This window comes from Notamacropus eugenii, chromosome 5 (genome assembly GCF_028372415.1).
Source record: "Notamacropus eugenii isolate mMacEug1 chromosome 5, mMacEug1.pri_v2, whole genome shotgun sequence".
Lineage (NCBI taxonomy): Eukaryota > Metazoa > Chordata > Mammalia > Diprotodontia > Macropodidae > Notamacropus > Notamacropus eugenii.
In genome coordinates this window covers 415,659,420-415,674,432 of record NC_092876.1, presented here as the reverse complement: position 1 = coordinate 415,674,432, position 15,013 = coordinate 415,659,420, and the positions used below count along the sequence as shown (strand labels likewise).

Here is a 15,013-nt window from a genome sequence, read left to right as displayed (position 1 = left end):
TGGTTTCACTTGTTCTTGACTAAGAAAAGCTTGTTTTTAGGGTTTCTATGAATCTTTGTTGCTCCTCCATTTTCATCCTTAAATATCCTTGAGATGACTTTGCTTGGTTGAATCTCTGGCAAAGCTTTCTTGAACCTATTTTACCCTTCACTGCTTCTCTGTACTTCATGAGATCATGATGCTCAGAAATGTCCATCATCCTTCATCAAATTTTACAAATGAGTTCATATTCTAACAGTGTTGCCTTTGGCAAAATTTCTTTCCATATGCAAGACAAACATCTGCTGATTAAAGAACTTTCTGTGCTCTTTTGGTAATCTCACTGTGGCATTTAATTTACATTGGTTAAATTCCTGTACAAAATTACAATGATTGTGTAACTCTTTCAGGTGTCCATTTCATTATGTTTCAATCGGGCGACATCTCTTTTTGCACTTTGAATAAGTTTGAAGCCTTTTCCTGTCTGTAAAAATACAATCTATTTCACTGGCTGTGGTGTTATTTGATGCTCAACATATTCCACAACCAGCTCTTTTCTCAAAGATAATGTTGCTGACTTAAAGACATGACATTTTTGGAATCTATATCTTAGATTTCTCGTTCTTTCTTTCTGAACTATATAGTTTTCCAATATATTTCTCCCTCTCTCACCTTTTGCCAGGTTTGCACCAAAGCTGCCAAGTATCGGTGTCTGTTGGTTAAATTTGGAGGCTTTTCTTAAGTTCTTGGTAGAATTTCTCTACCTCATCCTCACCAACTGAAGACGGTGAATAAAAAACAATAATTTTCATGCTACTTTTGGTTGCTGTTGTTGCATATACTTGCTATTAGTATTACAATATATAATGATCAGATATCCCAAGAACTAATGTTTCTTATTGCCTCTGGATATAAAAGAGCCACTCTACCAGCTTCTTTCTTTGCCTTTCCAAGGAATACTGGGAGCCATTCTCCCATTTAAGTGCAATTTCTTTCTTCTGGTTTCTATCACAGGGAGAATGTTAAGACTGCTAATGAATGACTCAGCTCCTTCTACAATGTTTACCTGTTGCCTCACAGAACAAAGATCTCACTTTTAGAGTATCAATAATCAAAAACTGTATGATTCTTAGCACCTTCCACTTCCCTTCTCATCAGTCTGCCATGGTCACTGAAAAAGCAGAAGTGTACACAAAGCACTGCAGAAGATATCTGCACAAGACCAACACCATTATGTATTTTATTTGTTCCATGGGTTGCCATGGCCAGAAAATATTGTCACTAAGAAGCCAGCCTACTAGGTTGGTTCTCAGAAGGCAGTCTATTGCAGAGCTAAACTTGGATCATGGTAGAACTGGCCAGAGCTTACACTTTTCTCCTTTGAAAACTTAGGGTCACCTCCATGGGAAAACAAAGCATTAAAGTAGTGCTTTGTGAAAGGCTGGCACATAGTAGGACTATGTAAATAGTATAATAAATCCTTGTCAATTAGCTGATCATTCCTTCCTTCTGGATATTTCCTCATGCTGAGATTTTGGCAACACTACTCTATTATGGTTTTCCAGGCTCTTTTACAGCATCATTGGCTGACCTCTCTGGACTCTCCTGGGGTCTTTTCCTCTTTTGTCTCTATACTTTCTTGTTGAACTCAGGTTCTATGCACTCAAAACTCTTCCATATGCAAATGACTTCCATATCTACATATCTAGCCCTCTTCTCTCTGCTGACATCTCATCTGACTCTTTATGAGTGAATTGAGATAATGGTGCTGGTGGTATGTGCACAGTTGTTGCCCAGCTAAGCTTTGTTTTCTCAGAGACAGAAGCTGAGGAATGGAGCAGTCCCCATGAGCTGAGATAAGGGGCAGAAGCAGAGAGCTGCCTAGGTGTGAATTCAGGGAAGAGTCAGGAGTGGTCAGCCCACAGAGGAAGAGCCATGGGACTAGGAAGTCAACCGTTTAAGGTGAAAGAGGACTTTACTTGGACACGTGATACTGATTAAGAAGATTGTTTTTATAGTGACCTAGGGGTGGGTGGTGTGGTATTTTGAAAAAGGACTTTACTTGGATGCTCAATATTGATTGAATGATATGTTTTACTTAAGGATGTTGCTATGAATGGCATGCTTTACTTTACTGAAGTTTAGTTTGTTGATGAATACAGAGTTCATTATACTGTGCTGATTAGACCCTAGAAATCCTTCGTAGCAGCAATCCTCAGGTATGCAGATGTGATCCACTTTAAAAAATGTCTTACATCTCCAACTGCCTTCTGGATGTCCCTTAGGCCACACAAATACAAATTGTCCCAAACTTTATTCATTTCCTGCCTCACTAAAACTTACCTCACCTTCTAATTTTCCCATTTCTATCAAGTTCCCACCATCCTTACAGTCACCCCAGTTCACAACTTCAGAATCATTCCTATTTACACCATCACTTCCCACATCCAATCATTTGCCAAATCTTAATAATTTAATTCCTCAGCATCTCCCAAATCCATTGCCCTTTCTCTAACCAGACCAGGATCAAGCTAGTCTAGGTTTTTATCACCTCTGACAATAGCCTCTCCCTGCCACCAGTCCCTTCCCTCTCAAATCCATTCTCCACATATTTGTCAAATGTATATTCCCAAAGTCTGATCAAGTTACTCCCTAACTAAAGAAGCTTCATTGGCTCCCTCTTGTCTCTAACATAAAACACAAACTCCTGTTTGGTATTTAGAGCCCTTCATAATCCAGCCCCATGTGTCTTTCTAAACTGACTGCACATTACCCTCCACACCAGGAGGCTTCAGACAAATTGGCTTCTTTGTTGTTCATCGCATATAATATTCCACCCCTCTCCTCTGGGGCTCTGCACAGGCTGGACTCATAGCTCTCAAATGAGAACACTCTCCCTTCTGACTTACCTGTCTCTCAGAAATCCCTCACCTCTTTTAAGACTCCCTTCAAGTTCAAGATGCCCTTCCTGATTCTGCTGTTAGTGCCCCCTCCTCACCACTATGGACTTATATAATTTTCTGTATTTGTTTTTCTGTAAACATGTTTTTGCTTGTATCTATAGCATGTGGCACAATGCTTTTCACACTATAGGGGCTAAATTACGACTTCTCCATTGATGGACGGAGAGACCATATTCCAGGGAGAACAGTAAAGCCTGTATGAAGGAAGCTTTTTAGATGAACCCTGACTGATGGTTAAGTTTTCAACAGCACAGAAAGGGGTAAAAGTAATGGAGGGAGTTAAGAGGGAAGATGGGGAAGCAGGTAAAGTCCCTACTGGGGAACTATGGGCAATAAAATAGGCTGGAAGGGCTTGGCCAAGGACAGAACTGGAGGGAACCAGTACCAGGATAAGTACAGAAGGACCTAGTTCTGGAAGGCCTTAGAGGCAGATAGGCACTGTAACTGAAGGTCGCTAAAGAAGCCTAGAAGACCTCTTCTAACGATAGGGGAAAAAAGCATTTATAGTTATGTTAGGGGAAAAAATACAAACAAAAATACAAATAGAACCACAGGTGATTTGTAAGGATGATAATTAAACTCAAGGGCCAAACTCTACAGAAGAGTCGCGCAGGAGCAGCATGATTTATTAATGCATCAAATTAAGCAGCTACTATGCACAAAAGCACTGTATTAGATAGGCACTACGAGGGATTAAAAAGGTGTTTAATAATCAATAAATATTATTATTGTAGAATCAGCTAACAAGCATTTATCAGACACTATACACCAGGCACTAGACTAGGTATTAAGGATACAAAAGCAAAAACGAGCCAATCCCTGATTTCAAGGAACTTACAATTTACAGGGAAAACAGTATCTATAAAGTCTAACCATGTTTCAAAATCCTCTCTTACAGAGGCTAAAGGATCTGTTGCTAAAAACAAACTAGGAGTTTAATTGTAACTATCCTGCTATGAGGTACTTCTCCCTAAGGAGTCAAAGAAAGTGTGTGAGTTTAAATTTGACATATAAGAATCTATGAGATAAATTATGAAGGAGTGAGAAATTAGGTGAGGGGAAACTTCAATCTAGTGAGAATTGTCAACAGCTATTTTATGAAGAACCATTACAAAGAAAGGTTTCTGAAAAGTGAGTCTGGAGAGAGACTATTAACCTTGAAGGTTTAAAAGAGAAGCTCAAGATACCATTTTCCTGCCAGGTTTGGAGAAGGACTAAGAGAACATAGAGAAGGATGGAGATCATTTATGAAATCGCAGTATTTATTTTTATCTTAAGAAAATGAAGAGAATTCTTATGAAGAATTAATCTTGACTGACCTAAATGGTGCGCTTTCAGCATAGGACTGTAATTTCAAAAAGGAGAGAAGTCATCCGCAATTAATTAGCGATGGTGTGAGGAAGTTCTGGCTGTGATCTTTAAGCCAAAACACTGTAAATCATTATCCATCTTTGTTTTGTTACTTACGTCATTGCTAACAAATTGTATATTTAGTAACTTTAGCATTTAATTTATTTCCAGTTACAAAGTTACCTGACCCTACAAGATGGGATCTCTTTTCCCCAATCCTTTACATACAAAATCTGCCCAAGCAAATGGATGTATCTAATATTTCTTGGGGAGGAGGAACAGAAGTTTGTTCCATTCCCAATCATCTCTTAATCATCAACATGTTAAGATAAGAAACTGGCAAAAATTCCTTGTTTATTTCAATCCACACCACCACCTAATGTCATCACTTTTAAACACTACCCTTAATAGAAACTGAGTTACACAAGAGTCAGAAGTAAACATAGAAGAACAGTATTTTTTAAATCTAAGAACTCCAACTAAAAGGGTAAGGACTTTCTGCTCCACAAAAACTGAGCAAATTGTAAAGCAGTCTAATGGAATTGGGTTTGGACCAGTATCTTGCATCATATGTCACCATAAGCTCCAAAAGAATACACATAAACAAGTGAGAGAAGCAAGGAAAGAGATTCCTTCCACAACTATGTATAGGAAGGGTTTTTGACAAAGTGGGAATGGAGATCCCAAGAAGTAAAAAGGACAATTTTGATTTTTATAAAATTTAAGTTTTCTGCACAAATTCAATGCAATTAATTGAGAAAAGTCTTTGCAGCAAACTTCTCTGATAAAGATTTGATATCCAAAACATAGGAATTTAACAAACATAAGAACAAGAGTCAATAGCCAAAAAAGTCAAAGGATATGAACAGAAAGATAAGTATCAACCACCATATGAAAAAATGCTCCTAATCTCCAACAGTAATAGAAAAGCAATTGAAAACAACTGAGGTTTTACCTCACACTCATCAAATTGTCAAAGATGACATAAATGAAAAATAATAACTGGATAGGATGTATGAAGATCGTTGGTAGAAGTGTAAATTCATTCAGCGACCCTAGTATTTGGAATTACACCCCCAAAGTCATGAAACTGTGCATACCCTTTAAGTCTGGGTATATCACTGCTAGACCTGTACCCATAAAAAGATCCAAGAGGGGAAAGGACCCATATGTGAAAATACACACATAGGCATACAAGTAAGTGTAAATTATATATGTACATATTTGTAGCAGGACATTTTATTAAGCAAATATCTGGAAACAAAATGGGTGCCAATAAATTGGGAACAATTATGGCATAGGAAAGCAATGGAATATTATTGTGCCTCAAGAAATGACCAAAGGATTCAGAGGAACCCGAAAAACTTGCATGAATAGAGTGAAAATGAAATGAGCAAAAAGAGCCCAATTTAAATAAAGATTATAACGCTGTAAGGAAAATAACTCTGAAAGCCTTAAAAAGTCTAACAATGCAATGCCCATGACTCCAAAAGGCACAAGATAAATGACATTTCCCATCACTTGACACAAAGTGATGGAATAAAGCCAGAGGCACATATTTTCCAACATTTCCAACATTTTCCAAACATGATGTTTCCAACATCAAACATGGATGTGTTTTGCTTGATTATCCTAATATTTGAAGGGAGAACTATAAGAGTGCAGGGGGGAAAAAGAAAAGAAAAAAAGAGAAAGGAAAGATAAAGAATGGAAAAGGTCAATGAAACATTTGAAAATACAAGCAGAGAACAAGGATGAGGTAGAGAAATTCTACCAAGCACTCAGTAAAAGTCTCCAAATGTAACCAGTAGACACTCTGAAACTTGGTAGCTTCATTGCAAACCTGGGAAAAGGTGAGAGGGAGAAATACATGGTAAAGCTATATATATAGTTCGGGAAGAAAGAACGAGAGAAATCCAAGGCACACAAAAAGAGAGCCAAGCCAAACCATTTTCTTGGCCACTTCCAGGGGAACCCATGTCCCCAGGCACTCATTTTTGACTTTCAACTAATAAACTTCTGGGTCTTTCTTTTCACTTAAAATAAACAAAAATAAATAATAATCATATTCCATTTGTCTCTTCTTTCAAAACCCTCAAACAGAGGGTCCCCAAACTACTGAATTGTGCGGCCGGAAGAGAGGAAGTTTTTTAAAAAGATCGTCTGCATGATGGAGAATAGGTGACACCACGTGGCCGTAACTCCTCGGGAGGAAAGACCATTAATCCATCGCCACCTCGGCCCGGCCGGTCCCTTCCCCAAAGGGCTCCTTCCTGGGCCCGCCGGACCTCGGGCTTCGGTTCTGCCCACAGCCTCGAAGCTTCGGGGCGCTACCTTCTCAGCCCGTACCCCGAAGGATGGTCACGCACCCAGGACTCGGGCTCAGTGCGAGCACAGTTCGCCCACGCTGGCCCCTTCCAACCGGTCTAAAGTAAAACACCGGCCCCAGCGCCGGGCAAACCCCCAGAAAACGGGTGATTCCTTTCAGCCACCCCTTGGGACTGGTTAAGCACAACTTTTAAAAGTAGGTGCCGGGGCGGTTAGCTCCCCAAGATCTCAAGTCAGGCGAGGATGTAAATACGAACTGTAGCCACAAAGTCCCCCGGGGTTTCTCTCTAGGGAATTCCGAAATTCGTAATTCTCTTTCAAAGCGGTTAACTTTGCCCTCCCGGCTTTGGCCAACAGCCCCGAGATCGGGGGTGCGTGGGATGGAGGCGGGAGGCTCCCCGTAAGTATCCCGGGGATGCAGTTAGAGGCAGTTAGCAATCACGTGGAAATCTAGTTCACTTTGGGGGGGTAGGGGGAGGATAGGGGGACGGAGGATTTGGAAGTACAGAAAACCGATTGTTTTCCAAACATCCGTGCAGTAACTCGTCTAGACCCCCGGCAAACAAGCAATCAAAATGGCATTTTAAGGGAGGGAGGACGCAGGGTGCCTGGCACGCGTGCCACGCTCGCCCTTACCTTCGGCCCAAAGCTGCACACCCCCACGCCCCCGCGTGAAGATGATGCAATATTGGGCAACCTTACGTCCCTCGGACTGGCCCCTGCCTTGGGCCACCTGGTCGACCACCCAGGCACGCATCTCGGAGCCCAGCAGTCCCGAGGCACTCTCGGGAGCGGAGGCGAAGGGGAGAAAGGGCTACAAAGTAGCAACTTGTACTTACGAGAGTTGAAGTCGGGCCAAGCTTCTCCGTGGGGAGGAAACGTTCCCCGCAAACGAGCCGCGGACGGAGAAGAGCTAGCCAGCGCGCTGCGGCTTCTAGCCCGACTGCGGGAAGCCAGATGCACAAAGAGGTGTGGAGCCCAAACTCCTCCCAGCACCAATTGTTCCAGTGGAATAAAGAAAGCAAGCCGATTTGCTGGGAACTGGGGGCGTAGAGGGGCGTGAACAGCCAATCACAAGTTGGAGAGTCACCCACCTGGTTTTAGGCGTCCAAAATTTCGGGCTCCGTCACTCCTGCAATATTTGCGAATTGGCTCTTGGTCCCTTCCCTGTTCGGCTCGGTTCCGGGAGAGTAACGTCTACTCTTGGAGGTGCTTGTCCGGGCCCGCGGGGGCCCCCTCCCCGCCTCCCCTCCCTTCTCCCTGGCCGGGGCTGGGGGAGATCCGAAAGCATGAATTTCTAAACCCAGCTTCTGGTGGTGGGTTCCATGTAGCAGCGTCCCAAGTAGAAAGCCACATGCCCTCTTCTGAGACTTTGTGAGGACGCTGCCCAAGTCCCTTTTACTGGGGAATTATTTTCTCTCTCATTTTGATTCTTGGCAAAATCAGGGTGCTGCCAGGGAGAGACACCTGGAGGACTGTGATACAAAACCATGGTGGTATCAAGGTGACATCAAGGCAGGCAGAGGCGGATAACAAAAGCAGAGCCTTCATGTGGGGAGGGAAGAGGGGGAAATGGTGTTGGTGGTGTTGCAGTGGAAAGAATTCCAGATCTAAAGTTAAAAGCATTCATTTTGAATCTCGGCTTTACTTTGTTCAAAATTACCTGTGTGACTTTGGACAAGTCATTTCCCCTCTTTGGGCCCATTTCCCTAATTTGTAGAATGAAATCTCTAAAAAGATGATCACTAAGGTCCCTTTTAGCTCTAAATCCTATAAAGCTCTCTTGGTAAACTGATTTGGTTCTCACTGCTTTCTGGATATGACTGGGGCACTGAGTGAGCTTCAGTGACCTCAGCAACAAAATAAACATCCCGTATATCAGTCTCTTTGCTTTGTCCTTGACTTCCCTCACTACCTTCAGATGAGTGACTGGGTTCATACAGTCAATTATGGGGACAAGGAGAGAAAGTTAGTTATAATTATCAATGACAATTGAAGTCAATATCAAGTTTACAAAACATTTCTGTTTAGCCAAATAGTATTTCTAGCAATCATTGCGGGATTATTTTACAAGGAATCTGAACATGAAGATGCCAAAATCAAAGAAGAAAAATCTCATCCCTAAAGACACCCCAAAAAGTGACTTAGAAAACCACAAACACTAACCATCTGTAGATCTCCTTTTCCTTATGCAAAATCTTTTTTTCTTTCTTGGAGGGGAGAAGGTCAGGCAATTGGGGTTAAGTGACTTGTCCAGGGTCACACAGCTAGTCAGCGTTTGAGGCCAAATATGAACTCGGATCTTCCTAACTGCAGAGCCAGTGCTTTATTCACCAGTCACCTTGCTATTTGTGTTATTTAGAACTAATTGATCCCTTAATCCAATCCATCTCACAAATTCTCCCTTCCCCCTTCTCCCATTTCACTCTTTTTTTCCCCATTTGAATGAAATACATTTGTAGACCTAATTGGGTGTGGTGTTTTCTTCCCTCCCTAGACCAGGTCACCTGAGAGTGAGGTTAAGTGTGACCTGCTTCCCCTACCTTTTCTTCATTACTTATACTGATTTCAGCTTGTCTATCCTGGCTATTTGAGATAATTTTCCCCTAACCTTCTTTTCCCTCCCCTCCTCTCCAATTATGTTCCAATTCTGATTCCACTCTTTTAAGATTATTAAGATGTAACAGGGCTCGGATTCAATCCAGCTCATATTTCTGTCTAGCTGAGATTCTACCTTAATGGCTTTTACAAGCATCACAAATGGTTAGGCTCCTTAAGAGTCAATCCAATATGGTGGATCTTTAATAAACTTTGTTTTACTTTAGCTGAGAGGAGGCTTGAGTCCAATTCACTCGTCAGGATCCGTCTATCGGTATTTTGGGTTCCTAAGCACCCCAAACCTCAACATTATGGTTTCCTGGCCTCATCATTATGGCTCTCTGACAGGGAAACACTGCTAAGCTCAGATTCTTCTCCAGCCAAGACAGGAAGACTGCAAGACATCAGCTTCAAGATGGCAACTCAGGCTATGTACCCCTTGAACTGGACCCATCAAGGCAGGGACAGCTCTATGCCCTTTGCCAGCAGGAAGCAATTTCAGAAACCAAGACCTTTGCCCCTTACCCAAAAGAATTTGGGTCCCATCTGTTTGAGTGGGGAATGATGGGAGCCTCCTTGAACTCCCCATGAATTTTCCCAATTAATCTGGCCTTTCATACTCAAATCTGTAATCCTTAACCTAGCCTGGCCCTCCATCGTCAGATACCTCCCAACTGCCTCCAGTCATTTCCCACCCTGGATTACAACACTAGTTATCCCAGTCCCATCAAGATCTTCCTTAGACCCCTCCTCACAGATTACTGGGCCACCCCCAGATCCCTCCCACAGTTTTTCTGTATATAAATTCCATCTAGCCTCCATGGTGGCACTCAGATTCAATCCAGCTCTGATTCTGTGTAGCTGAGATTCTGTCTGGCTTGCTTGTCATTACAAGGGTCACAAATGGTTAGACATCTTAAGAGTCACCCCAACATGGTGAATCTTTAATAAACTTTGTTTTACTTTGGCTGAAAAAAAAAGACATAATAGAGCAACTCCTAGGCCTTCTAATTAGATGCCTTCTATGACCCCTGATGATGATAAGGTCCAGAGGGCATACAAATGTTATGTTCATCTCCTCATGTTAGAATATAAGCAATCAATAAACTGCTTGATTTGTGTTTACCTTTATGATTGTTCATTTGCGTTTACCTTTTTATGTTTCTCTTGGACTTGTGGTTGAACTTTGAAATTTCTATGCAGCTCTGGTCTTTACATCAGGAATGCTTAGAAGTCAATTCATTAAAGATTCATTTTTTCTCCTTTAAGATTATACTATTTTGCTAGCTAATTTATTCTTGGTCAGAAGCTTACAATTATACTATTTTGCTAGATAATTTATTCTTGGTCAGAAACCTCTATGTGTGGGTCAGAGACCACTGACTCAAATAAAAATCAGAGACTTCTCAAGGTAGAAGCAAAGCAGCAAGATTTCATTAGGATCTGGAGAGAAAGGGCATCTCCTCTCTGGTAAGTAATCAGGAGAGTGAGGCAGTTACAGAAGGCAAAAATAGAGATTATATAGCCCTAACACAGATCCCACCCCCCTGCTGGCCTTTTACTCCCATTGGCTGGGAGGCAGGCTCACAATCTAAACGGGATAGTCTACCCTGTGAATAGGAGACAAGGTAGCAGTGGAATAACCAAGAGACATTATGTTGATGTGGATGTTGATGTGGCAACCCAAGGGGGAAGTTGTGTTATGCTGATATGACAACCCAAGGAGGGTAGTTTTAAATTTCATATTCCCAGAAGTCACATGATTTCTGGGAAACCAAAATTTAGGCCTAACCATCTACTAAAAACCTTTTGTTAAGCACTGAGAAGTCTTCACTAACTTCATTCCAAGCTCTCCATTCCATTGCTACTGGTGGCTCCTAAACCATGTTTGATCCTGATTATGGCTCCTTGGTACTTGAATTATTTTTTTTTCTGACTGCTTGAAGTATTATTTCTTTGCCCTGGAAACTAGATTTTGGCTCTAATGTTCCTGAAGGGGTATAGGCTCTGGGAGCCACCTTAAACTCTTCTTGAATCTTCCCACTTTATCTGGTGGTTGGCCTGAATTCATAAGCCTTCCATTATGACCATGTCCAAATCTGTTACCCTTAACTTAACCTAGCCCTCCGTTGTCTGTTACCTCTGAATTGTCTCCTGCTGCTTCCCACCCTTGATCCCATCAAAAATCTCATTCTCTTTTTTCTGTGACCTCTATTCACCCCAGCTACTGGCCACTCCCATCAAGATTTTCCTCCTCCAGTTACCCCAGTTACTTGGCCAATCCTAGATCCCTCCCACAATTGTTCTGTATATAAAATCCATCTTGCCTTCATAAAAACACTCCAATTCAATCTAGCTCAGATTCTATCTGGCTTGCTTGTCAATACAAGTGTCACAAATGCTCAGATTCCTGAAGAGTCTAGCCAATGGTGAGATTTCTTAAGAGTCTGGCCAATACAACAGATCTTTAATAAACTATTTTTCTCTTTGGCTGAAAGAAGGCTTGGGTCGAATTCATTCCGATGGTATCTTGGGATCCTGAGCACCTTTAAACCTCAATATTCCCAGTTGTCCTTTTAGGATTCTTTCTACTATATCTGGTGGATACCTTCTATTTCTCCTTTACCATATGGTCCTAAGAAGTCTAGGTTGTTTTATGATTTATTGAAATATGATATTTAGGTTCATAGTTCAATGATTTTAATTTTTTTCTCCTCAATTTCTCTTCCAGGTTAGTCGTTTTTGATATATCTTAAATTTTCTTCTACCATTTTCAGTCTTTTGTCTTTGTTTTAATATTCTTTGTTGTATTAGGTTGTCAATAGTTTCTCCTTAGCATTCAGATTTTCAGGAAGTTTGTTGTTTGAACAAGGTTTTGTACCCCCTTGTGACAAGCTAATTGTTCCTTTCTAATTCTTTCTGCCATGTTTCTTATGTCTTTTCCAATTGTTTTTTTCTCTAGTGCTCACATTACTTTTATAAAAATGCTTTTAACTCTGAAACAAAAGAAAATCTCTGCTTCATCTCTTCCAGGAATTCTAGTTGAGCCCATGATGTGTTTTTCCTTGAAGCTTTGGTTGTAGATGTTTTAGAGTTATTTTCTTCTTCATTTGTGTTTTTGCATATTCCTTTAACCATGATACTTTTTGATGATGGTGTTTTGTTTGTTTGCCCATTGTTTCAATCTACTTTCTGATTTTGTGTTAGGGTCAGACTTTGTACACTTTCAGAGGCAATCCCTGGGCTGGTTCTATAGCTACTTCTTGGAGTATTAAGTTTTGTGCTATTACAGTCTCTCGGGGACAGGTCAAGATGTAGACTTGCAAGCTTTCAGTGCTCCCCAAGTGGTCTGATCCAGGGAAAAGTCTGACTGTTGCCCTTCTAGTCTGAGCTCTGAAAGTTCCTGACCTGGATTTGGGTCTGAGCAATAGGAGATTGCACACTGCTGGTTTTATCCATTATTATAATGACATCTGGAAAGCCCAGCTATTTCAGAGTGACAGAACTGTAGACTTCCCTTTAGTCTGAGATTTCTGCCTTGGTTTCTCCTCAGCAGGCTAGAAAACTGGGCTAGAAGCTGGAGAAAGCTGAGTCTGTATTCTGCTCCTGGTGTACCAACCAGATTACTGCCGCTTGCTTCTGAATTTCCTCCTTTTTTTAGCACATAGGCCAGAGTGTATGTAGGTCTCTTCTTCAGATTATCATGGATCTATAACCTGTACTTGTTAATGGAAGACAAAACTTCCCATTGGCTCCTGCGCTTGTACCCTGTTTATCTCATTATGGGTCTGGGACCTCCTCTTGCCCTGAGGGACAGCCTCTTCCTGGGCACAGCAGTGCTTTGGGTGCCCCACAGCTCTGGCCAGGCTCCTTTCCTAGTGTTCCCAGACTTCTTTCTCTGTCTCCCAATGTCAACCTGGGTTAGGCAAATAACTCACTGTGATTTTTTTTCTTGGATTTCCTCATCAGAATTTTTTGTTCGGTACATTTTTTTATATTTGTTTGGAGGAGAGATTTTTTGGAAGTGAGTTCTATTGTACCTGCTGCTTTTTCCATCTTGACTCTGCCATCAATAGAAGAAACAAGGCACAGAGGGAATTGCAGAAGATAAAATAGATAAACTTTGAAACTGGAAATTTCTTTACAGACAAAATTAATGCACCTAGGATAAGAAGGGGAGTGTCTATATGGGAAAAAAATATCAAATTTTTCTGATAGTTTGGTATCAGATATACAACAATTAACATATGTATGTGTATACATATACACACACATAAATGTATATATACATATATATGTATAATATTTGTTATATATGACCAAAAGCCAGTGACAACATGACCCAGTGAAACTCTATGTGTGTGTTCATCCTTCATCGCCAAAGAGAAATAATGACATGACTTGCACTTGACTTTGTTTTGAGGGAGGGCTGTGCAGGTCACCAGCCTCACTTCTCCTCCAGAGCCATCTGAATCCAGTGACCAGATATTCATCAGGATGACTGGAAATGACCCAGGATGAGGCAACTGGGGTTAAGTGACTTGCCCAAGGTCACACAGCTAGTGTCAAAGGTGACATTTGAACTCAGGTCCTCCTGACTCCTGCCCTGGTGCTCTACCACTGCACCACCTTGCTGCTTTAGCTATGCTAAGAAGGGATATGTTTCACTGTGAGGTGAATATTGGCAAGATGACAAAAGATGGCATTAGTCAGTGTTGGAGAGACTGTGGGAAGATAGGCACACTGTTGCATTGTTGGTGGAGTTGTGAAATAAAACCATCTTTTTGGAAAGCAATTTAGAATTATGCAACTGGTTCTTGATTTTCTATTTATCCTGTATGTAGCTTATTTGTATGTATTAGTCATCTTCCCCATTAGATTGTGGGCTCCTTGAAGGAAAGGATTGTCTTCTGTTTCTTTTGGTACCCCAGTGTTTAGTGCAGTGTCTAGCACATAGTGAGCACTTAATAAATTGTTTATTGATTGATTGACCAAAGGGTAAGTTGAACAAGTCATTGGGAAAATTAAGGAGCAGATCAATTGGCTCTCTGAATGCATCTGGTATTTATTTTCATGACTAGTATTTGATTCCTGAGGACCCTGGACTCAAAATGCCTTCCAAACCTTGGCCTGCTACGTGACAGGCTCAGTCATAATCCTCATCATGACATACCATGTGCTGGAACTCTTCTGGTGCTGGTTCACTAATGCCTTCACCACCGACTTCATGCATGCCCTGGACAGGAGAGCTTTTGTTCTTGACAATAGGGTGCTGAAATTTGTGGGAAGTGGATTGAAAACCAGTTTGACTGGTCTGGCCCCAGCCCACCTCCATCTTCAACTCCTATGTATGACCCAAAGACCTTTCCGTTTCCAAGCTCCTTGCTAGATGGTGTCATTACAGTTAAGTTCTCTAAATCTCTGCCCCTTATGCTTCATTCTTTATTAGACAATTAAGAAAATGCCCTCACTTCTCTAGTCCTATAGATAAAAGGGCAGATTCCTACTGGTATTTTGCTGGTTCATTAACTAAAACTCTTGCCATCTTGACTAAAATTCTATATAAGTTTCACCCTGAAGGGCTCTGGATCTTTGACAGGAGGATGGATTCCCCCTTCTCATTCCACCTCCAAGAGATTGGGCACTGAGACTATCCCCAGTGGCATCTGTTTTCCTCCTCTCATGATCACCAGGGCTAGGTTCAAACAATGCAATAGTTTTTTCCCCAATTTCCACAAATGAATAAATATTTTTCACAAGACAGAAGTTGAACTATATCTATAACTGAATACAAA

General features: G+C 41.4%; 1 protein-coding gene and 1 long non-coding RNA gene across 4 annotated transcripts in view; one reads left to right on the top strand and one right to left on the bottom strand.

Moving 5' to 3' along the window:
• Positions 1 to 7,621, bottom strand: part of CBS (cystathionine beta-synthase) — a 50,601-nt gene extending 42,980 nt beyond the window's left edge. For all 3 annotated transcript variants that reach the window (XM_072614849.1, XM_072614847.1, XM_072614848.1), the window contains exon 1: positions 7,460 to 7,621. The gene's annotated coding sequence lies outside the window, so the exon portion shown is untranslated. The remainder of the gene's footprint in view (positions 1 to 7,459) is intronic.
• A 58-nt stretch (positions 7,622 to 7,679) lies between these two features.
• Positions 7,680 to 10,349, top strand: LOC140507017 (uncharacterized). Its single transcript, XR_011968184.1, has 2 exons — positions 7,680 to 7,829; positions 9,446 to 10,349. It is a non-coding gene; the product is annotated as an uncharacterized lncRNA (long non-coding RNA).
• Positions 10,350 to 15,013: the final 4,664 nt, after the last annotated feature.